Here is a 13,911-nt window from a genome sequence, read left to right as displayed (position 1 = left end):
ATCTGCTCCAAGAGTCAAGCATATATTTAGTTCCTCCACAAATGTCTGTTGAGTATTTAGTATGAATTACATGCTAAGCTAGTTCGGCATTGTCCACTGACATGGGCAAGCAGCTAACAGGCAACTAGTTATCTCATGTTTTCTCTGTTTCATCATAATTAGTACAGAAATTGAGAGACAAGGAGAGTTGGTAGTAAACAGGGGGCTACAATAATGGCAAGTAGAGCTAGACAATTGAGGACACAAAGAAGGTAGAACTCAGCATGTATTGATCATTGTTTGCCTTGGGAACAAGTGGAGAAAGAGAGGTATCAAGATTCACTGACAGCTTTCGAACTTGTACAACCCAGAGCATGGATGCTATTCACCAAACAAGAAACACCAGAGGAGAAGCCATTGGGAGATAGGGCTGGCAAATGCAAGCTCAATACTCTCCTTTCAATACTACGTTTGACCTATATGAGAACACTGAAGTTAGTAATGTCTGTAGAGCATGGATGTGCTTGCATGGGTCAGAAGAGTGAAGGGGACAGGAGTACCAGATTGAGAGTTTTCAGCAATTAAATTATGAGATGAAGCAGGAAGGTGAAGGGTGAAGAAGTAGGCCAAGGTTGTAACTCTGTGGAATATCAACACTTAAGGAACAGCCAACAGAAGAACACATTTAGGAAGCTGAGAGTGAAACACAAGAGCAATCTGTCTTAGCCTTAGTTTGCCCAAAACTAGAACTTCAGACAGTGCTTTGGTGCAGGTAGTTTATCTTGGTAAGTTTTCCAGAGAATAGGAGCGAGGACTGGGAAGAGCTGAGCAAGGAGGGAGAGTCAGTCTGAGGTGTCTCATTGAGCTCACCACCACTATGAGCATCAAGGGTTCAGTGCTGTTGGGTACCTCTAAGGAACCATGTATAATGCACCCCAAAATTGTCCACCCCAAGGGACATAAAGAGGAAGCATTCATTCTTTGGCTCTGGTCACCATGGTCAAGGTGTTTCCCTTGGGTTGTTAGATCTCTTGTACTTCCAGGTTTATGCCTGTTTCAGAATGACTGAAAGTTTTCACATAGGTATCTCATGAGGTGGTAGGAGGGGAGTCCCGGGATAAAAATAGAGAAATACATGAGGCAAGATGTTTTCATGTTACCAGTGTGTACAGCTGGGTGCCATGGCAGTACCTGGAGTAAAAAGGAAGGCCAAGAGGAGAAGCATTGAGGCACACATAGATCTCTTCCTTAACACCACCTGTATCTACTCATGTGCTACATTAAACACAATCAACACGTACTTTGATTTAGTAGGTATTTGCAATCTTTGAAACTAAGCAAAACAAACAATATACAAGGGTAAGGGGAACAAGCTACAGTTCCAGCTAATGTTCTTTTAATGCCTCTATTAGTATCCATCATCTTTTTCTTCTACCACCCACTCAAGATTTCTCTCGTCCTAAGTCAGCACTTAAGTGGGTGTAGCTTCTTCGCTTGCCCGACATGATGACTTCATCCATGAGGAGATGGAGCTCACAGTTGCTTGTTCTTGTTGCTCTGTGGCTGCTGCATTTGCTTGTTTACAGTTATCACTGGACAGAAACCTAGGTGTGCTTCTTGGGGTCTGACAGCAATCAACTTGCCACCAAGTGACTTGCTGAAATTCTCAAGGATGGAGCCTGAACACAGCCCCTGCATCGGTTTCTGTTGCTGCTGAAAGAAGGGCATTCAGCAATGCCAGTAGCAAGGTCAAGCTCAGTGAGAGGGAGACCATTCACTTGGGCCCTGACATAGCTCTCTTTCCTGCAACCATGGTTTATTAGTCTGGGTCCACCTGGGGAAAATAGATCATACCATCATTTAAACAGGGAAAGTTTAATAGAAAGAATTATTAACTATAGCTTGATTGTGGTGTTCATTTATATGCATATATCAAAACATCAAGTTGCACACTTTAATTATACATGTAATTTTTATTTGTCAATTTTACAGGCTGAAAAAGAAAGGGAATGTATTAGCTGTAAGGGAGTACTTGAGTAATGTGGGATAGGCTAGTAACAAATAGAGAGAAATCTGAAAAATACAGTGACGACAGATATAAGGAGGAGCCACAACCCCTAGGACTGAGACAGAGCACCCGAAGAAAAAGCCTCCCAACCCCAGGGCTATAATCAAGACCTTATTGAAGGTCCAGTAAGCTGTGGCTTACTGGATGGCAGTAAAGTCACTGTGATGTCAAGCCAGCAGAACTTGCTGGAAGTCTGTTTTGTAACATGTTGGGGGAAGTTGTTTGTGGAAAAATGTACCCCACAGGCACTGGGCTACAAAATCAATGTAGAAAGAGGAAGCTCTAGGCTGCTGGGTGCTGCTGACAGCTTGAAAATGCAGGGGCCAAAGCTGCAGAAGCCAGCAAATGACAGGAGTCTGGCAAGCAAGTTCACTGAAACCAAGAAAGAACACTCGCCAGATCTCTCCCGTTCTCTAAAATAACAAAACTCAACACGGTGCCTTCTGGCAAAGGGCAAATATTTAAAAGGCCCAGATTTGTTTTCATGAAGTAGGCAAAAAGGGTAAATTTGGAGCTGAGAGGCAATAGTTCCATAACTAGCACATATGGCCACACTACCCATGGGGCCATTGTATAAGGACTGGGTCTTTGAGAGAAGCAGGCTGACATCCACAGGACAAATCTACTTGTGCATGTGCTTTTTTAATGGTCCCCTGTGGAGGGTAGTCTCTGATAGACATTAACACCAAATACAAAAATTGCCACACTTTGGGGCCCTTCCCAATTGTCTGTCCACATGTCTTTTTCCCCAAGCTTCTTTGTTTCCAATCTTCCAATGTTGTTCACTCCCATCTCTGGATCAAGCAGTTCAGCCATTCACCCCCATGCAGGAGACTTTGTATATCTGTACCTCAGTCCACATCTGCCTCTAAACAAAATGAATAAATGATCAACTTCACAGCTTGCAGTTCTGCTCACTGGGAGGGTTGCCCTTTACCACTGTCCTTCAGGGTCACCTCTGAGTTGGATTATAATGTGGTGACAGGGCTGAGATATCAGGAATGACCCATCTGTGAATTGGTCAGTAGGACCCCCATCATGAAGCCATAGGAACACTTTGAAGGAGAAACATCAATGACAGCATCATTGCAACTGCTATTGTTGCCATAGGAATCTGGGCTCCATGCTCCTGGAACTTGAATGTTCCCTCCAGACCTGCTTAGGCCCATTTCCAAATGCATCACCCATCGTATAATAGATTGCTACTGAGTAGCCCAAACTTATGAATTGGTGGATCTGCTAACCCTCAACTAGTGATATTGTCTCTGATTTCATAGTCACTTAGTTTCCCACAGTGAGGCACTAAGTCTCTACTGATCCCAGTGGCATGCCAAGAACTGCTTTTCAACACGTGAATAGTTCTCTGCAACAGAGATCCTGTCTTGCTCATAACCCAGCCATCTGTACTAGAACTAACCTTCCTATTAGGGTTTACTAAAGAAGTATGTGATTTTTTTTTCATTTTAAGGTCCTTAGCACCATAAGATCCCTGGATCACAAGGCATGAGGCTGCCACTGATCACTACATCCATTACTACAGTAAAAGAGAGCCAAGAGGATATAAGGTGGCATACAAAATACGTCCAATGCGAGTAGGAAGGGAAGTACAGAGCGGGATTATAGAAATAAAGGGAAATAAGATCTTTAGGAAAAAGAGCCCAACAGTAAATGCTTACTCTCTGTGAAATAAGGTCAGCAAAAATGTATGTTTAATAGCAAAGAAGTCTTAAGTGAGCATGGGTGAAGAAATGTCAGGTTTGCATTGTAGGCAGAGCATAGGTTGGTATGAGTTGAATTGAGCAGTGTCCCTCAGTTGTACCTCAGCACAGTGGTGAGCCCTGGCAGGGTTGTGGGTGTAATGTTATCGACTCTCTCAACACTCTGGGACAGCCAGGAGGGGCCCGGGGTAGCTGGATCCTCTGAGACAGTCCTTAGAGCCATCGACAGCTTTAGCCATTTATCATTTTCTATATGCACCATGACACTGAAAAAAAAAAAGAAACTATGAAGTACTGGGAAGTAGAAAGCAAATAGAGTGTATCTGGTAAAATCTTTTATAAAAGTTGTTAGAGAAGAACAGAAAGGAAGCACAACAATAGCCTGTAGAAACTCAGAATTTAAGGTTTGCGTTTTAAATGTTTAGTGTGAAGAGATTCGTAGTTCGTCTATGCACTTAAAAAGAAAAGGAAGAGAAGGGAAAAGGGAAGAAGAGGGAGAAATAGCCGTTAGGGAAGGAGAAGTGGAACTAGGAACAAAATCCAATGTGGGGAAAGTTTTTTGGAAACAATCCAGTACTTTCATGAATAGTTTATTCTTAAATACAATGAAAGATTCTTGGAAGTTTTCCAAAGAAGATTTCAGAACATACTTTCAAAGGAGGTGATCATCTCCAGTGGTTTCTTAAATATGACTTGACTGGATTAAAGATGTCCTCCATTTCTAAACTTTTCTCTGAGTATTAATTAGAAGTTCATGGAAATAGAAGTTAAGGTGTCACACTCAGCTGGATAAGGGGCTGTAGAAGTTAACACAAGTTCCAATAATATCCAAGACCAACAAAGGTCTAAAAACTAGCAGTGATTTATTGAAGAGGTAAACTCATGCTAAACCCATATAAGATGTTGATAAATCCAGAAAAAAAACTGCTGTTTCTAACCTCAGCTGATATTCTACCATGATACAAGATTATTCATTACCTGAAAACGTGTTTGCTGTTTCTGTCATCACATCAGTTTTACTTGGCTTGATTTTCTGAATTGATTGAGAAAATTGAGGGCTTATAGGCCGTAATGCTATTATATTAGATACTTGTTTTTTTTTTCTTTTATTGTGGCTATGTTTGCCTCTTAAGAAGTCATTACTCAGAAATTTTTTAAAATTCTATTAACTAATAGCTCTATAAACATATTCCAAAGGCCTTCTCTGAATAGTTTTTATAGTGCTTTTAAAAATCAGTGTGTATTTTTATTAGCCAGAATAGATTCCATATGTGCATATATGTATTTGTATTTATATAATCTATATTATATTATATTATATTATATTATATTATATTATATTAGTATGTATCATACATTATTGCAAGCTTTTGTTTTCTAATAGAGCTGCCAAAGGTTCTAAAGATAGAGAGTGCCTGGGTGGCACAGCCGTTTAAGTGCCTGACTCTTGGTTTCAGCTCAGGTCCTGATCCCAGGATCATAGGATCCAGCCCTGAGCCAGACTCTGTACTCAGCATGGAGTCTGCTTGGGATTCTCTCTCCCCTCTCCCACTGCCCTTCCCCCCCTGCTCTCTCTCTTTCATGCTCTCTCTCTCTTTGTCTCTCTCTCGAGTATATAAATAGATCTTTAGGGGCGCCTGGGTGGCTCAGTTGTTGAGCATATGCCTTTGGCTCAGGGCGTGATACCGGCGTTCTGGGATCGAACCCCGCATCGGGTTCCTCCGCTGGGAGCCTGCTTCTTCCTCTTCCACTCCCCCTGCTTGTGTTCCCTCTCTCACTGACTGTCTCTCTCTCCATCAAACAAGTAAATAAAATATTTTAAAAAATCTTTAAAAAAAAAGTTCCAAAGATCGGACAATTTTGGCATTTTAGTAAGATTCTGCTTTCATTATTTCTGTTGATAGGTTCTGTTGTTGTTAATCTCATTCTGTTGATTCTTTTTTCCTATTTTGCATACTGACATCTTATTTGATTTTGGAAAATGCATCTTTTTTTTTTTGTCTGCCTCACTATTAGTATCTATCTACTGTGCAGAGCTCATGAGAAATCTTCACTGTTTGCTGGATGAGATGCACATAAGTCTTTATCCCCCAGGCAGCTCAACTAAAAGGAATCGTTACTTTGATATAATAAATAGATGTACCAGTAAATATGTAAAACAATGTAAGCAATATGACAGCCATGGTGAAATCCTAGTATAAACAACCATTTATAAAAAATCAGAGAAAATTTAGGTTAGTTTAGAAGCAGTGGTAGACATCAGAGAAGGACAGAGTTTGAATGGGGAGTGAGAGCAGAATGAGGGGGTCATGGCAGGTGGGTAGTCACAGCTTAGTTGACAGAGAACAAAGTAGATAGAATTGTAGAATATTAGGACCGAAAGAAACTTAGAGATGATTTGGTGCATTCCCCTCAGCGCACTGACGAATACTGACAGAAAGAGAGCCACCAGGTGCCCTGTTTGTAATATCACTCCAAGAAGTTGGGTTCAGTAGTGTGTTTTGAAGCACTTTCAAAACCATAGAAGCATTATAAAAATCAGTGTTTCATTACATATGCAACATTCCTGAATCCTCAGGAATACAGGATTCCTGAATGTTTGTGCCCCTCCTGAATGACAATAGGTCTGAGCAAGGATTATTTAATGTATGCGAACTCTTTATGAAATTGGTTTTTTTTCACCTGTGAAACATGAAGTATTGGCCTTCATGGGGCCAATGGGAATTTTTTTTTTCTTTAAACCTCTGTACTTGCCCTTAACCTCAATGCCTTAAGCAGAGGGCATGTCAACTTTAGAGATATAGTTGTAGCTCAGTCATACTTGGGGCCATATAATTTTTCAAAGCACAATATTGACACCTGCATTCAGATTAATGGTGATTTCATAGTTTTTCCCCCTACATATGCTTTACATTAGTAACTATGGGGCTTATTTTGGGATTTCCCTAAGTGAAGTCTATACCTCTAGAGACTGAATAATATTGGGAAATTTAAATAAAGGTTTTGGGGGGTTTTGCCCTTATATTTAGTATTCTTGTGAAACCCCAGAGCCCAATCATGAAGCTTATAGGTATAATTTTGGAGAGGAAGTAGTACAGATAGTTAAAAACAAAGGGAAGGCAGAGTACCTAATGGTAAGGAACGTCTGCCTGGAACATAATTGATTACTAGCAACGTAATCTTTGGGAAGTTACTTTACATTGCCAAGTTCCAGTTTTGTCTTATATAAAATAATATTAGTCATAAAAATGGTAACTACAGTAACAATAGCAATAGTAATAATAGAACCTACCTCAAAGTATTTGGGGTAAGAATATATGTAATAATATAAAATAATTCCTTAACATAATAATCATTTGACAAATAACTATTATCATTTCTCTGTAGAGAGAATATATGGGGATATACATCTGTACTCATATATAGTTGTACATAATGAGTTATAATGAAACAAATTGACATTTACATACTGTTAAGCTTATTTTGATACAAAAATGCAATCATGCATTCACATATTCTGTTAAAGTTGGGTAAATATTTCAAGTCAAAGAATAGCTTTAGGTATAAAGAGTTAACTATGTTGCATTAATACCAAATTTTTTAAATTATATTAATGACTAGACTCCATATGACATGACTACTGAAAATTTATTGATCATAAAAGTAAAATATTAGTCTTTAAATTTTATCTGTCGTTTTAAATTGTGTCAGCCAAGGTCTGTGTGCTATTAAATCCATAACATTTAAAAATATTTCCTCATTAGTGACACTGCTGTAGTTATTGCTTTCATTCATGATCTTGGTTTATATTAATAAATGTTATATAAAGTTCAATATCTATTGCTGCTCATTATTTTAGTCATGTGAAGGTAAGCAACATGATTTGTTGAAATATGAGGACCACAGCTCAGATAACAAAAGGCTATGCCTTAAGACATTTGAAGATAAGATCAGTTCTTATACTAATGTTATTTTTTAAATTTTTTATTTATTTATTTTTTAAGATTTTATTTATTTATTTGACAGAGAGAAAGAGAAAGAGGACAAGCAGGGGCAGCTGCAGAGAGAGAGTAACAAGCAGACTCCCCACTGAGCAGGGAGCCCGACGTGGGGCTCAATCCGATGACTCTGGGATCATGACCTGAGAAGAAGGCAGATGCTTAACTGACTGAGCCACCCTCGCACCCCCTAACTTTATTTTAAAGATTTATTTATTTTAGAGAGCGAGACAGGGAGAGAGAGAGGAAGCAAGCAGTGGGGAGGGACAGAGAGAGAGGGAGAGAGAGAAGCTCAAGCAGACTCCATGCTAAGCACGTAGTCTGATGTGGGGCTCGATCCCCACCCTGCATTGAAGCCATGCAGCTTATGACCTGAGCTGAAACCAAAAGTTGGACACTTAACTAACCGAGCCACCCAGGTGCCCCCATACTAACTTTATTTTATGCAAGTTCTGCATTAGTACACATGCATACATATGTCTATATTATGATTGTTAGTAGTAGTAGAAGGAGTATGAATAGGCATAAAGGAGAATGGTAAGAAAAGTATATCCTACAATTAAAATGTAATACTCAGGTCTTGCCCCAGAAAACCTAACCATCTTGCCTAAAGATGGAGAGAATTTTGAGACAAATGATTTTCTTTTGCAACTTTCCCTTATTCCTCGAATCATTTTAGTTATAATGGTATAGAAATCCCTAGTAACTTCTGCAGTTGGAAATTTTTCAGGTTGATTTCTGTTAAATTTTCCATTGCAAATAATAATATTTTTTGTTTCTTGAAGAACAGGAAGCAAGTCTAATACTTCCTTTCTCCCAACACTCAATAAAAATCCCTATGTAAAGCTGCCATATACGCAAGAGGTTATTAATGGGTTGTAATGGAATCACCATTTTTCATGTAAAAATCATTAATCTTTCATAGTTATATTAGGTTCTCATAGTCTTTCCACTTTAAAATAAAGATATTAGATATTTATGAAATATATTTTTCATACTATGATTTCTCCTTTACGTTGTTGATATTTCTCAAACTGCTTATATAAAAGTTGACCAAATTATAAAAGATACGTGGAAATATAATGGCCTTACTACAAAATTTACAGAGGCATTCCTGTTGCTACCTGATTTTATAGTTGTTCCCCATGAAAAATACAAGTTCAAATCAGAGGGAGTAATACCCCATCTGCATGCATGGTTACAGCAGTAAGATGATCACACTGGAAGATATTCAGTGCAGAGAGTATATTTTTCCAATCAGGGTGTTGTTTTGTTTTGGTGGGTGTTAACAGCAAACCTTTCAGGCTTATAAAATAAATACCAGCTTAGAGTGGTGGCCAGAGTTGTCCAAGTCTTTTTTGATGTAGTTTTAAACTGTCTCCTCCACAAATGTAACTTGGTTGCTGGAGAATTTTTTTGTAAATTTTTTCTATAGAGTTTCTATCACTTTGATTTTTGGTGTTGTATAGGGTAAAACTTTTAAAGCCCCTCTCATGCAGCAATTTTGAATTTTAAGCCTCTCAGAAAGGAAATATGCTTATCAGAAAAATACTTCCCTGGAGTTTTCAAAAATAAGTTCTGAACACGATTAAGGATGTCTCTCCAAACTGGGGAGAGGAAATAAAATAGTCAAAGAGAAGAAGGTTTCACCCAAGACCCATAAGGGACTTTTATGACCTCTATTAGGCATTCAATAAACATTACAAATTACTTTATGAATCAGACTTCTATGACAGTACACAATGATCTGGTCTTTCTGTTGACAGAATTGGCCTTGCATTAAAGCCATGCAGCTCAACCTTTGCAGAAATACCACTGATAATTTGAATTAAATACAGCAATTAGATTTTACAGCCTTATTTTGGATATGTATACCTTTTACTACTGACTACTGCTTCCAGATGGATAACTGGAACTGTTTGTGGACTACAGATGATATGTATTCAGCTTTTGTTGTTCTGCATGTAGGAAGTAAATTTTAAAGTATAAAACAAATTGCACTTGGAAACCTGGTCATAGTACCTTGCATGTTTGTGTCTCAGCTTAGTTTCTTTTCTTTACAAAATAATCTTCAAATTACTTGTGTATACTACCTGAAGATGAGATAAAAGGAAATAATTATTTCTTTAATTCATGCTTGTGGAGATGAATTCATAAAGTTATAAAAAAAACTATAAAAGTTAAGTAATTGGTGAGAGTAGGACTACTCATCCAGGAAAAAATGTTTCAGTGTTTTTCTTTTTTGTGTTTATTTTCTCAGAAGACTTGTTGTTTATATTTTCACTTACTTAGTCTGTAAGAAATACTTATTCCAAGTAATACATTGAAAGTCAGTAAAATTTTTCAGGCAAAAAAAAAAAAAGCCATCAGCTCATGATTGCATTTTAGCCCATGACTGTCAATCGTTAAAATTCATGTTATTACAGTTATTTCTAAATTCACAAAAAGACCCCTTTGTGTGCAATGGCCTGGAGAAGTAATGTAATACATAATTATTGTCCTTCTGAAAATGCTAATTACAGGACAAAGCTAAATGTCTTCTCTATCATGACAGGAATAGCCACAGGATTCCTCCCTGCTCCACAGCTAATCAGGGAAACCTACTTTTGGCTTTTAACAATAGACCCCAATCCAATCAATTGATTTAATTGCCTTTCTATAGATTCATAAATATATGCTGGATATGACAACCTGATTATATATTTTTAGTGTCTCATACATCTCAAAAAACAATTTCCCAAATAATAAAATAGTACACGATAAAAAGACAAATATGTAGAAGAATCCTTAGAATAAGGGTCAAAAAGTAATAGCCAAGGGGCGCCTGGGTGGCACAGTGGTTAAGCATCTGCCTTCGGCTCAGGGCGTGATCCCGGCGTTATGGGATCGAGCCCCACGTCAGGCTCCTCTGCTGTGAGCCTGCTTCTTCCTCTCCCACTCCCCCTGCTTGTGTTCCCTCTCTCGCTGGCTGTCTCTATCTCTGTAGAATAAATAAATAAAATCTTTAAAAAAAAAAAAAAGTAATAGCCAAGTAAAAAGGAAGGGACATATTTGAAAATCTAAGCCAAAATAACTGTTCTGTTTTATCGTTAAACTCACATACAAAGCAAAAAGAACAAATAAAAGCAGAATGATTCATCAAGAGAAGCCACTTTTTCTCAGGATTATATGGGCCATGGAAGTCCATTTCCCACGCTGTTTTTTGTATCAGAACTGATGAAATAAACTGAGGGTTGCTGGAGAAGAGGCGGGTGGGGGGATGGGGTAACTGGGTGATGGGCATTAAGGAGGGCATGTCATGTGATGAGCACTGGGTGTTATATGCAACTGAAAAATTATTGAACACTGCATTTGAAACTAATGATTTACTGTATGGTGGCTAATTGAATTTAAATAATAAAAAATAAAATACAATAAAAAATAAGTAAAATAATCTGGGTGAAAGGTATACAGGAACTCTGTGCTATTTTTATAATATTTCTGTAAGTCTAAAATTATTTCAAAATAAAAAGTTAAAAACTAAAAAATAAAGTTTGGATATGAATCTAAAAAGAACTAAACTGATGAATACATTCATAGGACTTATAACTGCTTTAGGATTTGATAAATTACAATTATGCAAACTTTATTTATTAAGACAGTCCTTAAATCCAAGTAAATGTGCACAGTAGGACTTGGCAGGATGTTGTCAATCGAGCAATATTTGTTAATGTAAGAGACTAAGATTTACCTTCAGAATAACATTCCTCATGGACAGTCTAGGAATTATGATTTTTCAATTCATGTTTTGGTTTCTATAATATCCACTCCATAATTTCTGATCATTTGGAATTTGAAAAATGTGAAAGTGAATTTTGTCACCAGACTAAATCTTGTGTTTCTTATTCATGAAACTGCCGGTTAGTCCAAATCAGATAGATTCAACCCCAGAACAAATTAATTAATAAACAATTGATTAATGAACAAATTAGTGGTATTTTTAATCAACCTCTATGTGTTGTGCCCATATCAGCACATGAAAGAGGAGTCAACAAATCAGGGTCGTTTTATTTTCTAACTTTATTACTATTTCGTATGTCACATTGCCTGCTAACCACTGAATTGAGAGAGGATGAAAATCTGGCAATTCCAATGAATTCTCAGATATTACCATGGGATCTATATGTATTAAATGTAAAATGAGAAAATAGAAAATCAACTTCAAATTAGAAATAAATCTTTATCTAAAATATTTGAGATTTTCTGTCTTTCCAGAAAGACCAAAATAACTTTTGTATCTCCAAATCTGAATGTAAAATTCACATGTTGTTGTTTTCTAAATGCTGAGCCAACACTAAAATGTCATATTTCAACTTGTGCCAAACATTATATGAGTTTTCATAAGAGACTTTTAAAAAATAAGTCCAAGATATTGTATTTACCCTCCACAAAGTTTATAATTTCTTTGGTGAAACAAAGCAAACGTAAAAAGGAAGATGAGTATAACCCTGTATTTAATCACTGTTAACATTGATTCTTGAGTATATGCTCTAATACAGAAAGGAGGCCAGTGTTGCTCGATAATAAAAGGAGAAGACTTCGCGCAACTGAGAATTGGCTATTAGAATACAAGTATGGACAATATACAGATTCCTGAAAATACAAAGAGCAACTTGCACTTGATGTTTAATTAGGTGGAATCTATTTCAATGTCCTGAAGGGGAGAGTAATGAAACAAATTCATACTCATTTACTTACATCGTCTCAAAATTAAAAAAAAAAATTACTAAATAAATAAACTACCTATGTGTGTATATGAAGCTCTTAACACACAACAGAGCTGAATAAACCTTGGCTGTGGTTATTATCTCTTCGTATAATCTCTTCAATGTACAGATAAGAATGCCAGGTCCCTGAACGGTGTAGTGTTTTGCTCCATGTCATACAAGAGAGTCACTTAGAGGGCAGTTCTATTTCTACTAAATCATGATTAAGAAAGATAAGCCTAGACTATTCAGAATGGCCTTCCCAGAGTTCTACAGGTATTGTGCTAGTGGTCCTGCATACCAACAGCTTAAAAATAAAGGTGGAATTTAAATGCAGACAGAAAAGACAGCAATCGGGCTTCTGCTCAGGCCAAATCCAAACCCCCAAATCCCTACTGACAAAGTAGATATTAACATGTTTCTACTTAAGGTGTTAAGCAGCTTGGGCTTGAATTCTAGTTCTACTATTTAGAGGCTGTGAGACCTCTAATTTATTGAAAAATTTCCTCATCTTTAAAATAGAACATACCTCGTATAGATATGAGGATTAAATTATTTAATATCTAAAAACAGATTAAAAGACAGTCTGGCATAGAGTAAGCATTCCATAAATGATAGCTATAATTATTATTTGCCTTTATTAATCCCAGAGTCTATCTTAGACGTTGCTCATAGGATATAGCATTAAACTGCCTTAATTATTTTGAGTCATACTTAACTCAGCATCACAGATTCTTAGAGACTTTAGAATGCTATGGAAGGAAATTCAGTTGAGTAAGATACACTCATTTTTCTGTGCCCCATCCTGAAACCCCGCTATTATGAAATTAAAGGAAATAAGAAAATATTAAAAAGTATACAAAATTTTTAAATGAGGACAATGGTAAAAGGAGAGGAGATGAAAATACATGAGAGATGTTAATACAATTTTGAAAGTTGGAAAGCAGAAAATAAAAGTGTAATTATCAGATATTAGCAGAGCAGCAACCTTGAAGCATCACTTCCTAGGGCAGGAGCTAATTTTTATCACAGAATTTTAGAAAGGATCAGAAATTGGAAGCACCAGTTACCTCTGAAAATGGTAAGGGGTCAGGTTGAAAACAGGATGATTGTCTGAAAGTTTATCTAAGGAACAGTTAAAATCCTACTTTCCTTGTCCCCATGTTGGCAATCCCAACTGTCCTGCTGCCACAGCAGACTTGCGAAACTCTCTGCTGAAGGGCTCCAGGTACACACAGCAGGATCTAAAAATAGGACATCATGAAACTAAAAATAGGACACCATGAAAATTTCCTCAATTGACTTTTATGCATGAATTTGATTGGTTAGTGGAATCCAGCATAATCCAATGCTCAGAACAAAAGCTTCTATCTATCTATCTATCTATCATCTATCTATCTATC

General features: G+C 37.2%; 1 long non-coding RNA gene across 4 annotated transcripts in view; it reads left to right on the top strand.

Moving 5' to 3' along the window:
• Positions 1 to 13,911, top strand: part of LOC117803106 — a 364,896-nt gene that overhangs the window by 257,358 nt on the left and 93,627 nt on the right. The gene's annotated exons all lie outside the window — the stretch shown is intronic.

Source organism: Ailuropoda melanoleuca, chromosome 7, assembly GCF_002007445.2.
Source record: "Ailuropoda melanoleuca isolate Jingjing chromosome 7, ASM200744v2, whole genome shotgun sequence".
NCBI lineage: Eukaryota > Metazoa > Chordata > Mammalia > Carnivora > Ursidae > Ailuropoda > Ailuropoda melanoleuca.
This window is presented reverse-complemented; position numbering and strand designations above follow the sequence as displayed.